Source organism: Pseudophryne corroboree, chromosome 1 (genome assembly GCF_028390025.1).
Source record: "Pseudophryne corroboree isolate aPseCor3 chromosome 1, aPseCor3.hap2, whole genome shotgun sequence".
NCBI classification, from domain to species: Eukaryota; Metazoa; Chordata; class Amphibia; order Anura; family Myobatrachidae; genus Pseudophryne; species Pseudophryne corroboree.
Genome location: NC_086444.1, coordinates 1038200447 through 1038216384, shown reverse-complemented (window position 1 = coordinate 1038216384; position 15938 = coordinate 1038200447). Strand labels below are relative to the sequence as shown.

General features: G+C 43.3%; 2 pseudogenes; both read right to left on the bottom strand.

The window, feature by feature from the left end:
* Positions 1-1199: 1199 nt before the first annotated feature.
* On the bottom strand, positions 1200-1318 carry LOC134948547 (5S ribosomal RNA; annotated as a pseudogene).
* A 5989-nt stretch (positions 1319-7307) lies between these two features.
* On the bottom strand, positions 7308-7426 carry LOC134949016 (5S ribosomal RNA; annotated as a pseudogene).
* Positions 7427-15938: the final 8512 nt, after the last annotated feature.

Genomic DNA, 15938 nt, shown 5'->3' with positions numbered 1-15938 from the left:
CAGAAGACCCCCCCTACCCCCAGATAGAGCATCTTCCCCAAGCACAGAAGAACCCCCTCCCCCTGTGACATTTCTCCCCATATTACCAAAGATCCACTGCAGGTTTGTGGATGCCTTCTCATCCTCCCTCTGCTAGTTGCCGGGGACACCACTCACACTGACAGCGGCTGGAACAAGGTAGCCGGAGGAGAAGACGCTTGTTCTGGTTCCCTGGTCAACCGGGGTCTCCAGCAGGGAGAGCAAACGCTGGGGCATGGAGTAAGGTGTAGTTTCACGCCCCTAATAGCAGGAGGAGTTGGGTGAGTTTAAGCTGCCCGATCTGCATGACAGGAAACGCTGGAGCCGCTAGAGGCGAGGGCTTCTCCTTGTCACTGTGCCAGCAGAGATGGATTAAGACCATGTGGGGCCCGGGCCCCTAATAAAGAGAAGATATATATATATATATATATATATATTTATACACAAAAAGAAAACCACAGCACTCGCCACCCCAGAAGTGGGGTACAGCAATGCACTAGCCACTCAAAGGGTGGGGTGCACGTAACACAGCACTCGCCATCTCAAAAGAGGGGTACACAGCTGCACTTACCACTCACTGGGTGGGGTGCATGTAGCCCATGACCACATGACTCTAATACTAAAACTTTGGTTAACTCTTATTAACCATGGCCACTAGCTTTCTCATGCACCCCTGTGTGGACTCTATTATCCTGAACCTGTCTTAGCTGTTCCTTAGCAATCTATATAAGCCAATGTAAGGTGACTAGTGTACCTTTAAAAGCCATAAAGTCTGTGGCAGGTGCACCTTAAATCTATATGGGAAATGTGGTCTTAAGAAAAGAGCAAAAGACAAAGAGCTGCTATATGCCTTTTCCAGGGCACACTTAGAAAAATATGTGACAAATTATGAAAATATGACTGAATTAATACTTAACTTTTATTGAGATATACTTACTAAAAGGGAGGAGGCAAATATGGATAATTTAATACAAATTTGAGGCGAATAAAAATTTTGGGAAGGCGAAAATATGTTTACTCCATTTGTTATCAAAACTTACTTTATTTCTGGATTGAAAAAGTGTTAATGGGAGTAAATATGCTCCATTGGGTTCAGCTATCCCATGTCAGAATATCCAAGTCAAACAAAATGCCTGGGGCTGCACAAAGAACTGGAAAGGCTCAAAGGGATGAGAATAAAATACCTACGGTACCTAGTATTCCCTGGTGGTCTCCCAACCGGGTACTGACCAGGCCCTGCAGTGTATGGCTTCCAAGATCAGACGAGGTTGGGCATACTCAGTGCGGTTTGACCGTAGGTGAGTAAATCTCCAGTTTGTGCAATCAATTCCAGTGTGTGGTTATTTCAGGCAAATATTGATAATTGAGATGGTCTGACAGGGACTACCCCCCTAAAAGAAGGAGATATGAAATGATACTGTGCAGTAGAAAAGCACACCGTATTCTAATGGATGTCTATTACCCCCATATGGGAATCCTACCAATAATGACTCCTAAAGGTTTGTACCTCTACTGAATGTTCCTATGATTAGATATCACATCATAATGCTGCTATATATTCAAATTGGCATGAGGAACAGTAGAGACGTTTCTCAAAAATGACAAATGATGTTTGTTGCACTAAGTATTGAGATATCATAACAATAAAGATTAATTTAGAAAAAGAGGGGTAGAGCAAATAACCCCTTGAAATAGGCACTTCTGATATTTGCAGCTACATGCCGATAATTAATCTATATAAGGGGTGAATATTACCCCCCACTGTGTCTCTGAGTTGTTAGGGCACGGTGAAGAAATAATTATGCTGTGCCTATATAAGAGCCCCCCCTGGTGGAAATTGGAGATCCGATTATAATACAATTGTAATAGTATACTTCACTGGGTGTGCGGTTCAAACCTTAATGCCTGCATGCATTGGTGGGCAGTGTGAAATCTGAGGTGTCCCGGAAGTGTGGGTAGAGGTTTCCAGCCAGGGAGAGTTCGAGCTGTGGAGCCGATGTCCGCGGTCCGTGCGACCGGAAGTTCGGACGCCGGGACCGGAAGTTGACGTACATTTCGCTCTGGGAGCTTGATCACCTGATCGCCTGCTCCCAGAGCTCTCTGCCGCCTTATTTAAGTTGAGAACCAGCCTGTCAAACACTGAGATGTGTGAGGAGGTGTGTTTGGAGGCGGGTCAGCTGGGACTAATGTGAACAGTGTCTCCTGCTATGTTTATCCAGGCGTGTGCCGAGGATGTTTCTGCAGGGAGACTGAATAAAATTAGAAGTACTGGTGTAGATACTTGTAAGCTTAAAAAAGTAATAAGACAAGTTTGGAGACTTATACATTGAGTGAAAATAAAAATTATTCATGATAAGGGACTGCTGTTGTAATATTAAAGTCCATTTAGACATGGATCTATGAGAAAGGAGATTTGTAGATAGCTGAAACACCTGTTTCGTTAGGACAGTTGTTTTATAAGAGATAATTTGATGTCCTGGTTATTGCTTATATTAACTGGTCTATATGTTTATCAGACCAATAACTGATTTCGATAAGTGGGTGTAGGGGTGTGAATAGGTGTGTGAGGAAATGCATGTGTGAGTGCATAGGGAATCCTGGAGGGGTAAGGGCTATAATATTAGGAGTAGTCACAAATGTGGTGACTGTAAATGCTGATGAATGGGTTGGATGGGGGGACAGGAATGTGACAATGGGAATGAAGGAGGGGAGGGGGGGGGGGTTTTAGGAAAAAATGGGAGGGGGGGGTGGGGGAGGGGGAAAAAAGGGGAAATGGGGGGGAAAGGGGAAAACAAAGGGGAAAGGAAAGGGGAGGGTGGGGCAGGATGGGGGGGGGAGGAGGGTTGGGGAGGGTGAGAGATTGTTGAGGAGGGGGGGGGGAAGAAGATGGGGGAAGGGGGGATAAAGGCATGAGTGCCCTATGTCAGTGAATGAAAAGAATGTGTGGGGGAAAGGATGAGGAGTGAAAAGAAAGAGTGTATATGTGTGCGTGTAATGGTGAAGCAGGGGAGGGGAGGGGAGGATGGTGGGTGGTGTATGTGTGAGTAGACGACTGGGAAGGAGAGGGAAAATAAAGGGAAAACAAACGTAGGGGGGGGGGGGGGGGGAAGGGATGTGAAAAGTGATGAGTGTGTGAATGTGACCAACCTTGAGATTGAGTGCGCTGGTATGGGTGGGAACAGGAAAGGGACTGTGGTAAAATTGTGATGAGGAAATTGGGTGTATGTGGGGAAGTAATGGAAAATGGAGGGGTGTAATAATAGTGAGGGACACTCTGTGCTGATGGTGAAAAACACTTGAATTCTGGGTGGGTGTGCAAAATGTTGCAATATAAGTGAAAAAGACCCCCCTATAAGGCCTGTCACTATCTTATTGTGTGGGGTTGGTGCAGGTATTGGTGGGTGATTATTGTTTGAAAGATCTGATTAAGAGTTGGAATATTATGCTGGAGCATTAATCTTGCAAGAAAACACCGTAGTTGAGATATTCATTAAGACCTTTTGGGGCCACCGTGTTGAGTTTAAAAGTCCATTCACTTTCTTTTCTGAGAAGCATGCGTGTGATGTCACCTCCTCTTATTCCTGGTCTGACCTGTTCTAGGCCATGTATTCTGAGATCCTGTACCGAGCCGGAATGATGTGTCAGGAAATGTTTTGATATAGTTGTTAGCTGTTGCATCCTTTGTTGATTCCTTTCAGCATTCCTGATGTTGCTCATGTGTTCGAGTGTTCTGATTTTCAACATTCGTGTTGTCATCCCTATATACTTCAAATCACATGGACAGGAAATGCAGTAGACAACATTTTTGCTTCTACAGTTGAAGAAGCCATTTATTTTAATGTTTTCACCATATCTGTCCTTCAATTCTTGTTTGTTGATCACATGTTGGCAGATTTTGCAATTGCCACATGGGTAACTTCCTTGCTCTATCGGGTCTCTCACTGTTTTTTGTACAAAATGACTGTTGACAAGATGATCCTTTAAGTTCGGTGATCTTCTCCAGCTTAGGTCTATTTTGGTGTTGAGTTTCTTGGCTAGATCTTCATCTGAAAGTATATTGGGCCAGTGTTTTTGTAGAATTGATTTAATCTCCCTCCATTCGTCGCAGAAGTCACCCACAAATCTTATGGTCTGGGACTCTTCCGTGCTGGTTTTGGTGTGAAAAATTAAAGATTCTCTCTTAGTACGGATGAGTGTTCTCTTAGCTTTTTTGATTGACCGCATACTGTATCCACGTTCCTTAAGTCTAAGCGTTAGTTCTTGACTTCTTTTTTCAAAAACATCATCACTGGAGCAATTTCGTTTGAGGCGTAAAAATTCTCCTTTTGGAATGTTCGTTATGGTCGGAGGGAAATGAGAGCTAGTTTGATGTAGTAGAGTGTTGGTGGCTGTGTCTTTTCTGTAAATTTCTGTAGAGATCATGTTGTTGCTGTCTCTGTAGATTCGGAGATCCAAAAATGATATACTGTCCCGGTCATATACACAGGTGAAGGTGAGGTTGAGGGTGTTGTTATTAAGTCTTTTGATGAATTCCAAGAGTTCATCCTGTGTGCCATCCCATATGATGAGGATGTCATCGATATAACGTGTCCAAAGTGTTATATGCTTGGTGTATTCTTCTTGGTCATCTGAAAAAACAAATTCCCTCTCCCACCAACCCAGGAAGAGGTTGGCGTAAGTAGGGGCACAAGCTGCCCCCATCGCTGTCCCCCTTACCTGGGTGTAGAAGAGGTTATTGAAAGTAAAGTAGTTCTTGTTTAGTACAAAATGAAGTAATTGTATTAGAAATGTATGAAATTCATCCATTCCCTTCATCATTAAAAAGTACTCAACTGCTTTGATGCCCAAATCATGTTGTATGGACGTGTATAATGCCTCGACATCGAGGCTGACAAGTAGATGTGTATCTTCTAACTGTATATCGTGGATTTTCTTTAGGACATCGGTCGTGTCCCTCGTGTATGATGGAAGTTCTAACACATGATCTCTAAGGTGTGTGTCCAAAAAGATACAGGCCCTTTCAAGGAGGCCACCATTGCCTGAAACAGTTGGTCTACCTGGGGGATCTCTGAGATTCTTATGTACCTTGGGTAAAAGGTAGAACGTTGGTACTTGTGGACTGTTGACAGACAGAAAATCATGTTCTGATTTAGTGACGGTGCCTTGTTGATAGGCCTTATCAATGATGTTCATATATAGTTTTGTATAATTTTCTGTTGGGTCAAAAAGGCTCTTCTGATAGCATGATCTATCGTCCAGTTGTTTTTTGGCTTGTTGTAGATACTGGTCCGTTGGCCAGATTACTACATTTCCACCTTTATCTGACGGTTTTAGAACTATGTCAGTCCAAGATTTAATCTCCCGGAGTGCCTTACGTTCATTGATTGTAAGATTCCCTGTGGATCGGCGATGTTTCCTGTTTGAGTATAATTTATCTAAGTCCCTGGATACCAAATTGGTGAATACTTTGACCTCTGGGCATATGGTATCTTTTGGAAAAAAAGGTTGATTTTTTCTTTAACATCACTCTTTTACTGTGTGCTGAAGATGTGGGCTCCGAGGATCCTGCAAGTTCTTCTAGTATCATCAGAGCATCCCTCTCTTGTGATGAGAGGTTTCCAAGGTCAGCACTTGTCTCCGGTGATTCTGTGTTTCCAGAGAAAAATTTGGCCAGTAACAGTTTACGTCCAAATAATTGTAGATTAACTTGCCACTGAAATCTGTTCAGTTTTTTGGTTGGTGAAAATGTGAGGCCCTTTTCTAAGACTGTCTTTTGTTCCTCTGTCAGAATGTGATTTGATAAGTTGATTATTTTGAATTTGTTATGATCTGAATTTAATTCTGATTTCTGCGGTTTGGATATCGGTTTGGAGGTGGTGAGCCCCATTTTTCCCTGCCTCTTCTTCTTACTGCGTCGCGTTTTTCTTTTCCTATTGTTGAGTGGCCTCGTGACCCCCTGGTTTGTTCTAAAAAAACAGTCAATGAGTTGCTGTCCAATCTTGATGCTGAGGTATTCCTGCGGTCATAAGTGTAGCTTTCGTTCTCATCCGTACTGGATAGATCCACCTCTGATGAGGAGGGAGTATGTGAACGCTCCACGAGTCGTTCTTTTCTGATTGGTCTGGTCCAATGGAAGATTTTTTGATTAACAAAGTCCCTTTTGTCCCTTAGGAATTTATTCTTCTTTCTGTCAATTATGGTTTGTTCATATATTTTGAGTTCTTTCTTGATTTTATCAAAATTACTTTGGAATCTTAGGTCTTGTTCCCAAGGTTCTAAATTTTTGGCTATTCTATCAATTTCCTTAGTACAGTCATCCAAGACAAGATTATTGTGTTTAATCAGAATATTAATCAGCTCATGTGAGCATTTTAATAATGTAGTCTCCCATTCCTGTTGGAGATTATCAGTAAACAATTTGAATGCCGGAAAGAGTTTCGGCCTAAGGCCTCTGGGTACAATTTTTTGTTTTTGATAGTTCTCCAAGCTCGTTAAGTCCCAGTTGGTTCGAGTTTGTCGTTGTAAAATGTGTTACAGTTTTGAAACCTCCTCTTCCCAGTTTGGGTCTGGGTCACTGGTGTCTTCCCCGGTTGGGAAAATATTTTCTAAGTCATCTGTTCTGCGCTTTGCGCTCAATTCAGTTTTTAAGTTAAAACTGGTCATAATAAAGCGGTGGAGATGGTAAGTATATATTTAAGTGAATCTAGATTCGAGCCAGATTGAGAGCTGAGATAGGCCTCAGTATAATCAACTTGCTAAAGGATTGGTAAATCTGCACAGAATACAATGTTAGTAATGTTTATGTTACTCTGGTGATTTATTAAACCAACATAATGCTTAATACATAAACAAATAAATTCAGCAATGGGTTGGTGGTGCTCCCGGAAAGTAGTTCAGAAAACTATATGGGAAATGTGGTCTTAAGAAAAGAGCAAAAGACAAAGAGCTGCTATATGCCTTTTCCAGGGCACACTTAGAAAAATATGTGACAAATTATGAAAATATGAGTGAATTAATACTTAACTTTTATTGAGATATACTTACTAAAAGGGAGGAGGCAAATATGGATAATTTATTACAAATTTGAGGCGAATAAAAAATTTTGGGAAGGCGAAAATATGTTTACTCCCTTTGTTATCAAAACTTACTTTATTTCAGGATTTAAAAATTGTTAATGGGAGTAAATATGCTCCATTGGGTTCAGCTATCCCATGTCAGAATATCCAAGTCAAACAAAATGCCTTGGGCTGCACAAAGAACTGGAAAGGCTCAAAGGGATGAGAATAAAATACCTACAGTACCTAGTATTCCCTGGTGGTCTCCCAACCGGGTACTGACCAGGCCCTGCAGTGTATGGCTTCCAAGATCAGACGAGGTTGGGCATACTCAGTGCGGTTTGACCGTAGGTGAGTAAATCTCCAGTTTGTGCAATCAATTCCAGTGTGTGGTTATTTCAGGCAAATATTGATAATTGAGATGGTCTGACAGGGACTACCCCCCCAAAAGAAGGAGATATGAAATGATACTGTGCAGTAGAAAAGCACACCGTATTCTAATGGGTGTCTTTTACCCCCATATGGGAATCCTACCAATAATGACTCCTAAAGGTTTGTACCTCTACTGAATGTTCCTATGATTAGATATCACATCATAATGCTGCTATATATTCAAATTGGCATGAGGAAAAGTAGAGACGTTTCTCAAAAATGACAAATGATGTTTGTTGCACTAAGTATCGAGATATCATAACAATAAAGATTAATTTATAAAAAGAGGGGTAGAGCAAATAACCCCTTGAAATAGGCACTTCTGATATTTGCAGCTACATGCCGATAATTAATCTATATAAGGGGTGAATATTACCCCCCACTGTGTCTCTGGGTTGTTAGGGCATGGTGGAAGAATAATTATGCTGTGCCTATATAAGAGCCCCCCCTGGTGGAAATTGGAGATCCGATTATAATACAATTGTAATAGTATACTTCACTGGGTGTGCGGTTCAAACCTTAATGCCTGCATGCATTGGTGGGCAGTGTGAAATCTGAGGAGTCCCGCAAGTGTGGGTAGAGGTTTCCAGCCAGGGAGAGTTCGAGCTGTGGAGCCGATGTCCGCGGTCCGTGCGACCGGAAGTTCGGGCGCCGGGACCGGAAGTTGACGTACGTTTCGCTCTGGGAGCTTGATCACCTGATCGCCTGCTCCCAGAGCTCTCTGCCGCCTTATTTAAGTTGAGAACCAGCCTGTCAAACACTGAGATGTGTGAGGAGGTGTGTTTGGAGGCGGGTCAGCTGGGACTAATGTGAACAGTGTCTCCTGCTATGTTTATCCAGGCGTGTGCCGAGGATGTTTCTGCAGGGAGACTGAATAAAATTAGAAGTACTGGTGTAGATACTTGTAAGCTTAAAAAAGTAATAAGACAAGTTTGGAGACTTATACATTGAGTGAAAATAAAAATTATTCATGATAAGGGACTGCTGTTGTAATATTAAAGTCCATTTAGACATGGATCTATGAGAAAGGAGATTTGTAGATAGCTGAAACACCTGTTTTGTTAAGACAGTTTTTTTATAAGAGATAATTTAATGTCCTGGTTATTGCTTATATTAACTGGTCTATATGTTTATCAGACCAATAACTGATTTCGATAAGTGGGTGTAGGGGTGTGAATAGGTGTGTGAGGAAATGCATGTGTGAGTGCATAGGGAATCCTGGAGGGATAAGGGCTATAATGTTAGGAGTAGTCACAAATGTGGTGACTGTAAATGCTGATGAATGGGTTGGATGGGGGGACAGGAATGTGACAATGGGAATGAAGGAGGGGAGGGGGGGAGTTTTTAGGAAAAAATGGGAGGGGGGGAGGGGGGCGGGAAAGGGGGGCGAAATCAGTTGTTGGTCTAATAAACATATAGACCAGTTAATATAAGCAATAACCAGGACATCAAATTATCTCTTATAAAACAACTGTCTTAACGAAACAGGTGTTTCAGCTATCTACAAATCTCCTTTCTTTTTCATCCACTAGGTGTCACTGGAGTACTCTTGGGATATGGACGGCTTCCACAGGAAGTAGGCACTGAATAAATAAATTTTGAAACTACACCTCCCCTCCATATTCCTGAGTACCTCAGTGTTTTTTCTGTGCTCGACACAGTTAGTAGGCTTGTGGCTTTGCTGCCACAGAGGTCCACATTTCATTGGAATTTTTTCTAAGTTTTTTCTTTTTTCAACGATTTACCACATCCCTTCCCCCCTTCCAATAGGCGTGGGTCCGGGATAGTGAAGGCTGCTTTAGCAGCTGTGGGTGTCGGACCTCTCTAAAAAGAGCTCCCTCACTACCACGTGCAGGACTAAAACCTGCAGTAAAGGCTGGACGGAACTTACAGAGAAGCCCCGTCATAGCCCTCACCACAGGGTCCAGGTATGTTGAACGGGGCGGTCAGCTCACGCTGCTGCCCCACTGTGTGGGATACTGTGTGTGTGTGTGTGTGTGTGGTCCCCCGCCGCTCTGAGCTGCGTCAGCCACATGGTTTTATGCATAGGCCGCTCCATGAGTAACTTTGCTGCCACAGTGATGTTCCCTGCACACAGAAATGTCAGGGTCACTGGATAAAAGATCATGATTCAACTCTTATTGATAAAGGGAATACAGCAGCGCTGCATATGTATTACAATAGGCTATGAAGTCTTTGTTAAAACAGGATACAAGTTACATGTGCAGGTTTGAGTGCAACATAAGATGTTTATTAAATCTGCCTACATAATTATAAGTCGGCACTTTGTGTTATACTGTGAGCATGGGGACATATTAACCATTCTTCCTGTTGTTTTCCTGTTGTATTTCCAGAATTTCCTGTGTTACATCTCTCCTCCATTGAAGGCGCAGGGGTGTTAAGGGGAATTTGGGATCAGGCATATTGCTGGCGTGCACTGCACTTGGCCAGATATATATTTTTAGAGACACCTTAGTGCTATTTACTGAGTCATGCAAGTTGTCAGTCTTTGTTTTTTTTTGTTTGTTTTTTTGTATTGTCTGTCTGCATTAGTAAGACACCAGCAATTACTAATAAGCAGTTTCCCTGCCATGTCTAAAACATGGGTATACACTTACTAATTATTTATTTCATAAACTGTTTATAATGTTCCTAAAGACTGCAATTCTGAATCATGGCTGTGTCAGCCAAATACTGGCTTTGTTCACTGTTGTAAAGTAAGATATGTTATATCAATTGGTCAGCACATGGTGATTATAAAATAGTATCTGTGGAGCACTGCAAAGCATTATGAGTTCAGGTCTCACCTGCAGCAGCTTTGGCTTAATTCACTTGGCCACACCACACTGGATACGCCCAATCTCATCTGATTTTGGAAGCTAAGCAGTGTTGGGCCTGATTAGCCACCTGGGAGTACAAGGTGCTGTAGGTATTTTTAATCTACAGCCACACCACTCTGGATACGCCCAAACTCATCTGAGCTTGGAAGCTAAGCAATGTTGCATAGTGTTTTGCCATCTGGGGGAAACTGGTGATCCAACTAGATTGCATACTAATACATGCTAGTTCAAACTGTTAAAAATAGCTCAGTTGGGGCTTACACTATCAATATAAACCTACCATAGGTTTAACAGTCAGGATAGCTCTCCAGAGGCTGCTCCCAAGAGCGCGCTCCCGGCACCGGCCACTAGATAGGGCCCATTAACTAAGCTGTGGTTAAGCAGCAGTCATCTCAGGTTTTAAGCCTGTGTGAGGTCACATTTAGTTTCAGACTTCTAAAAAATGTATTATACCTCTGTATCAGGATATATCTGGATATTTGTGTATGGGTATATAATATATATGTATATATGTGTATGTATGCATATATGGAATATATATATATATATATATATATATATTAAGGTCTGAGTATGTGTGAATATACATTGTTGTATGTATGTGTAGAGATATATATATATATATATAATATGCTGACATTAAAAATCTATTTTGCAGTAAGCAAGACTAATTGGTCAGCACACAGTGCTTATTAAACAGTATCTGTTGAGCACGGCAAACATGGTGAGTTCAGGCCTCATCTGCAGCAGCTTTGCTTATTGTTTTTACAGGTGGCTCTGTAGCTAAGTGGTTAGGCTTTCCGGCCACAGTAAACATTGTGATTGCATGGACACTGGTTCAGATCCTGGTTTAACAAAAACCCAAAAAAAAAACAAAACATGGTAGGACACCATTTTCTTTTAACGTTACTTCCTGGTTCTTTCCCGGAGGTTGCTGCTCTACAACACTTAGCATCTGGAGGAGCGGGGTGTTAGGAGTTTAATTTATTAATTGTTTTTGTACAGCATAACTCTACAGGAAGATTCACTATTGCTGGTAACCACATGCACGGTAATGCAGGTTAATACACACGTTACTTCCGTGGTGTACTTACTGGTTGGAGTACATGATCACTAAGTCTAATGCATAGTCAAACAAGCAGCTTCGCTGCAAAGTCGGTCACACAGTGTGTCGGACAAATACGAATCTGGACCAGTGGCGCAATGTATAACGCATCTGACTACAGATAACAAGATTGTAGGTTCGTCTCCTACCTGGCTCGTTTAAGTTGTCGTGATTGTATAGTGGTTAGTACTCTGCGTAAAAACTGCACAGACAGACCCTTACCGGTCCTCTTTTTGGGGAATGCGGGGGCATGTACTGCCTGAGGGGGGGTGGGGGGGGGGGGGGGGGAAATTTTTTTACTGTTTCAGTTAGATTGTTGCGGTCGATTTACCGCCAGCCCTCATAGCACCAGGCCAGTACGTCAGGTTCTCAGCGAAGGCTGAACGATTTCCAATGAGAGACAATTACAATTATTGGGTGTTTTACTACCTATCGGAGTGTACCCTACACAGCAGTAGGGCTGTTGCTTCGCCCTGCTTTGGTAAGGGTTTTGAGGTAACAAGGCTGTAGGGGCAGGGCACTCCAGTTCAGGTTTGCCCTAAATAAAGACCACCTTACACTTCTTGCTACCTACAGCTTCTTTGGACGTTGGCAGTTGGTTCTTGCGTTTTCAGCTTCGCTAGTGGCGCATAACGTCCACTTTGGCTACGTTCCTAACAGGCGGAGTCGGATTCCAAACGAGATAGATTGCAGACCAAGTGGGGGGGAAAATCTGATTTCCTACCATTGTCTACGCGAATTCCTGAATGATTCCATCTCAATGACTTCAATTCCTAGGCATGATTCTCGATACGGTAAATCAAAGAATTTACCTACCCGAACAGAAAGTACAGGTCATTCGTCATCTGGTACAATTAGTGCTCAAGCCACGCACAGTCTCGGTTCATTTGTGCATTCGCCTATTAGACACAATAGTGGCGGCTTTCGAAGCGCTTCAGTTCGGAGGACTTCACTCACGTCCTTTTCAATTGGATGTGCTCGCACAGTGGTCGGGCTCGCATCTGCAGATTTACCGCAGGGTGAGGTTGTCTCCACGGGCCAGAGTGTCTCTACTCTGGTGGCTCAAAGTACAGAATCTAACCGCAGGGAAACGGTTCGGTGCCTGGAATTGGATAATTCTCACGGCGGACGCGAGTCTCAGAGGTTGGGGAGCTGTAGTTCAAAATTATCAGCTCCAGGGTCTCTGGGCGGTTCACGAAAGATTGCTGTCTATAAATGTCCTGGAACTCCGGGCAATTTACAGTGCGCTACGACAAGCAGTGCACAGGCTGCAGGCTCAGGCTGTTCAGGTGCAGTCAGACAATGCGACGGCGGTCGCATACATCAACAAACAAGAAGGAACGAAAAGCTGTATGGCAATGCGGGAAGTAGCTTGAATCCTCTATTGGGCCGAGTATCACCAAATGATATTGTCGGCAGTAATCATTCCGGGAGTGGACAACTGGGAGGCGGATTATCTCAGCCATCTGAATTTTCATCCAGGAGAATGGGCATTAAATCCAGAAGTATTTCACATGCTGGTCCAGAAATGGAGTTACCCGCAGGTGGACCTGATGGCATTTCGCCACAATCATCAAACGCCCCAGGTCGTGTCCAGAACGAGAGATCCAAAGGCAGTGGCGGTGGATGCTCTCACAATCACGTGGCCATACAGTCTCGTGTATCTGTTTCCACCGTTTCCACTGCTCCCTCTGTGGCTAAAACGGATCAAAGGAGAGTCCGTCACAGTTATACTAGTGGCGCTTCTTTGGCCTCGGAGAGCTTGGTTCTCGGATCTCCGCGGTCTACTCGCAGTCGGTCTTTGGCCGCTCCCACTACGTTCTGACCTGTTACAGCAGGGTCCGTTCCTTTACCCCGATTAAGCGCCGCCGCGTTTGACGGGGTGGCTGTTGAGACAGCCCTCTTAAGAAGAGAAGGCATTCCAGAATCGGTTATACCAACCATGTTACGAGCTAGGAAGCCGGACGGCAGCTCATTATTACAGAATTTGGCGTGCCTATGTAGGTTGGTGTGAAGCTCGGAAGTTTCCGACATCATCCTTTAAGTTATCCCGTCTTTTGTTATTTCTACAGATGGGGTTAGATAGAGGTCTGGGTTTATCCACACTTAAAGTGCAGATATCGGCGTTGTCCATTTATTTTCATAGTAGATTGGCCCTATTGCCATCGGTTCACACCTTTATGCAGGGTGTCCTCAGAGTTCAGCCTCCATTCACTCCACCTACTGCGCCATAAGACTTGAATCTGGTTTTTAGATTTCTTACAGTCTTTTTATTATGAACCCTTACAACAAGTGGATATTAAATTTTTCAATTGGGAAAACAATTTTTTTTTTAGCCTTAGCGTCAGCAAGGCGTGTTTCAGATTTGGATGCTTTGCCGTGCAAGCCACAGTATTTAGTGTTTCATGATGACAGAGCGGAACTACTGACGAATTCCGCTTTTCTACCAAAGGTAGTGTCATCTTTTCACATCAATCAACCAATAGTAGTTCCTGTGTTACAGGAGACTCTGGAAGGTTGGATGTGGTACGCGCATTACGCATTTATGTATCCCGAACGTCGACCGTTCGTAAGACGGATACGTTGTTTGCTCTCTATGATGCTGCCAAGATGAGTTGGCCAGCTTCTAGGCAGACCTTATCCAGTTGGATTAAACTGACCATACGTCAGGCTTACCTTCATGCTAGGTTACAGCCGCCTACATCAGTAACAGCTCATTCCACACGGGCTGTGGGAACATCATGGGCAGCGAGTCGTGGAGCTTCTACGACACAGCTTTGCCGGGCGGCTACATGGTCTTCGGTGCACACGTTTGTGCGCCTCTACAAGTTTGATACGTTGGCGGCATCAGCATCTAGCTTTGGCCGCCTAGTGTTACAGGTGCCAAACAGCTCTCACGCCCACGGGGGAAACTTTGGTACGTCCCAAGAGTACTCCAGTGACCCCTAGTGGATGAAAAAGAAAATAGGATTTTGGTACTTACCAGGTAAATCCTTTTCTTTGAATCCATAGGGGGCACTGGACGCCCACCCAGAGCAGTTTACCTGGTTTGGGGTAGGTTCAGTAGATCTTATGGTAACACATTTTCACCGACTGGTTTAGATTAACAAGTTATGGTGTCAACTGTTTAGTTGTCAGTAATGTTGTGTCAACTTTATTGTTGTCCATTATGTTATATGTAATTCTACATTGTCAACCTCTCTATCGCTCCTGTTCGGCTCAGTAAAAAACACTGAGGTACTCAGGAATATGGAGGGGAGGTGTAGTTTCAAAATTAATTTATTCAGTGCCTACTTCCTGTGAAAGCCGTCCATATCCCAAGAGTACTCCAGTGCCCCCTATGGATTCAAAGAAAAGGATTTACCTGGTAAGTACCAAAATCCTATTTTCTCATAGATCCATGTCTAAATGGACTTTAATATTACAACAGCAGTCCCTTATCATGAATAATTTTTATTTTCACTCAATGTATAAGTCTCCAAACTTGTCTTATTACTTTTTTAAGCTTACAAGTATCTACACCAGTACTTCTAATTTTATTCAGTCTCCCTGCAGAAACATCCTCGGCACACGCCTGGATAAACATAGCAGGAGACACTGTTCACATTAGTCCCAGCTGACCCGCCTCCAAACACACCTCACACATCTCAGTGTTTGACAGGCTGGTTCTCAACTTAAATAAGGCGGCAGAGAGCTCTGGGAGCAGGCGATCAGGTGATCAAGCTCCCAGAGCGAAACGTACGTCAACTTCCGGTCCCGGCGCCCGAACTTCCGGTCGCACGGACCGCGGACATCGGCTCCACAGCTCGAACTCTCCCTGGCTGGAAACCTCTACCCACACTTGCGGAACTCCTCAGATTTCACACTGCCCACCAATGCATGCAGGCAATAAGGTTTGAACCGCACACCCAGTGAAGTATACTATTACAATTGTATTATAATCGGATCTCCAATTTCCACCAGGGGGGGCTCTTATATAGGCACAGCATAATTATTCTTCCACCGTGCCCTAACAACTCAGAGACACAGTGGGGGTAATATTCACCCCTTATATAGATTAATTATCGGCATTTAGCGGCAAATATCAGAAGTGCCTATTTCAAGGGGTTATTTGCTCTACCCCTCTTTTTCTAAATTAATCTTTATTGTTATGATATCTCGATACTTAGTGCAACAAACATCATTTGTCCTTTTGAGAAACGTCTCTACTTTTCCTCATGCCAATTTGAATATATAGCAGCATTATGATGTGATATCTAATCATAGGAACATTCAGTAGAGGTACAAACCTTTAGGAGTCATTATTGGTAGGATTCCCATATGGGGGTAATAGACACCCATTAGAATACGGTGTGCTTTTCTACTGCACAGTATCATTTCATATCTCCTTCTTTTGGGGGGGTAGTCCCTGTCAGACCATCTCAATTATCAATATTTGCCTGAAATAACCACACACTGGAATTGATTGCACAAACTGGAGATTTACTC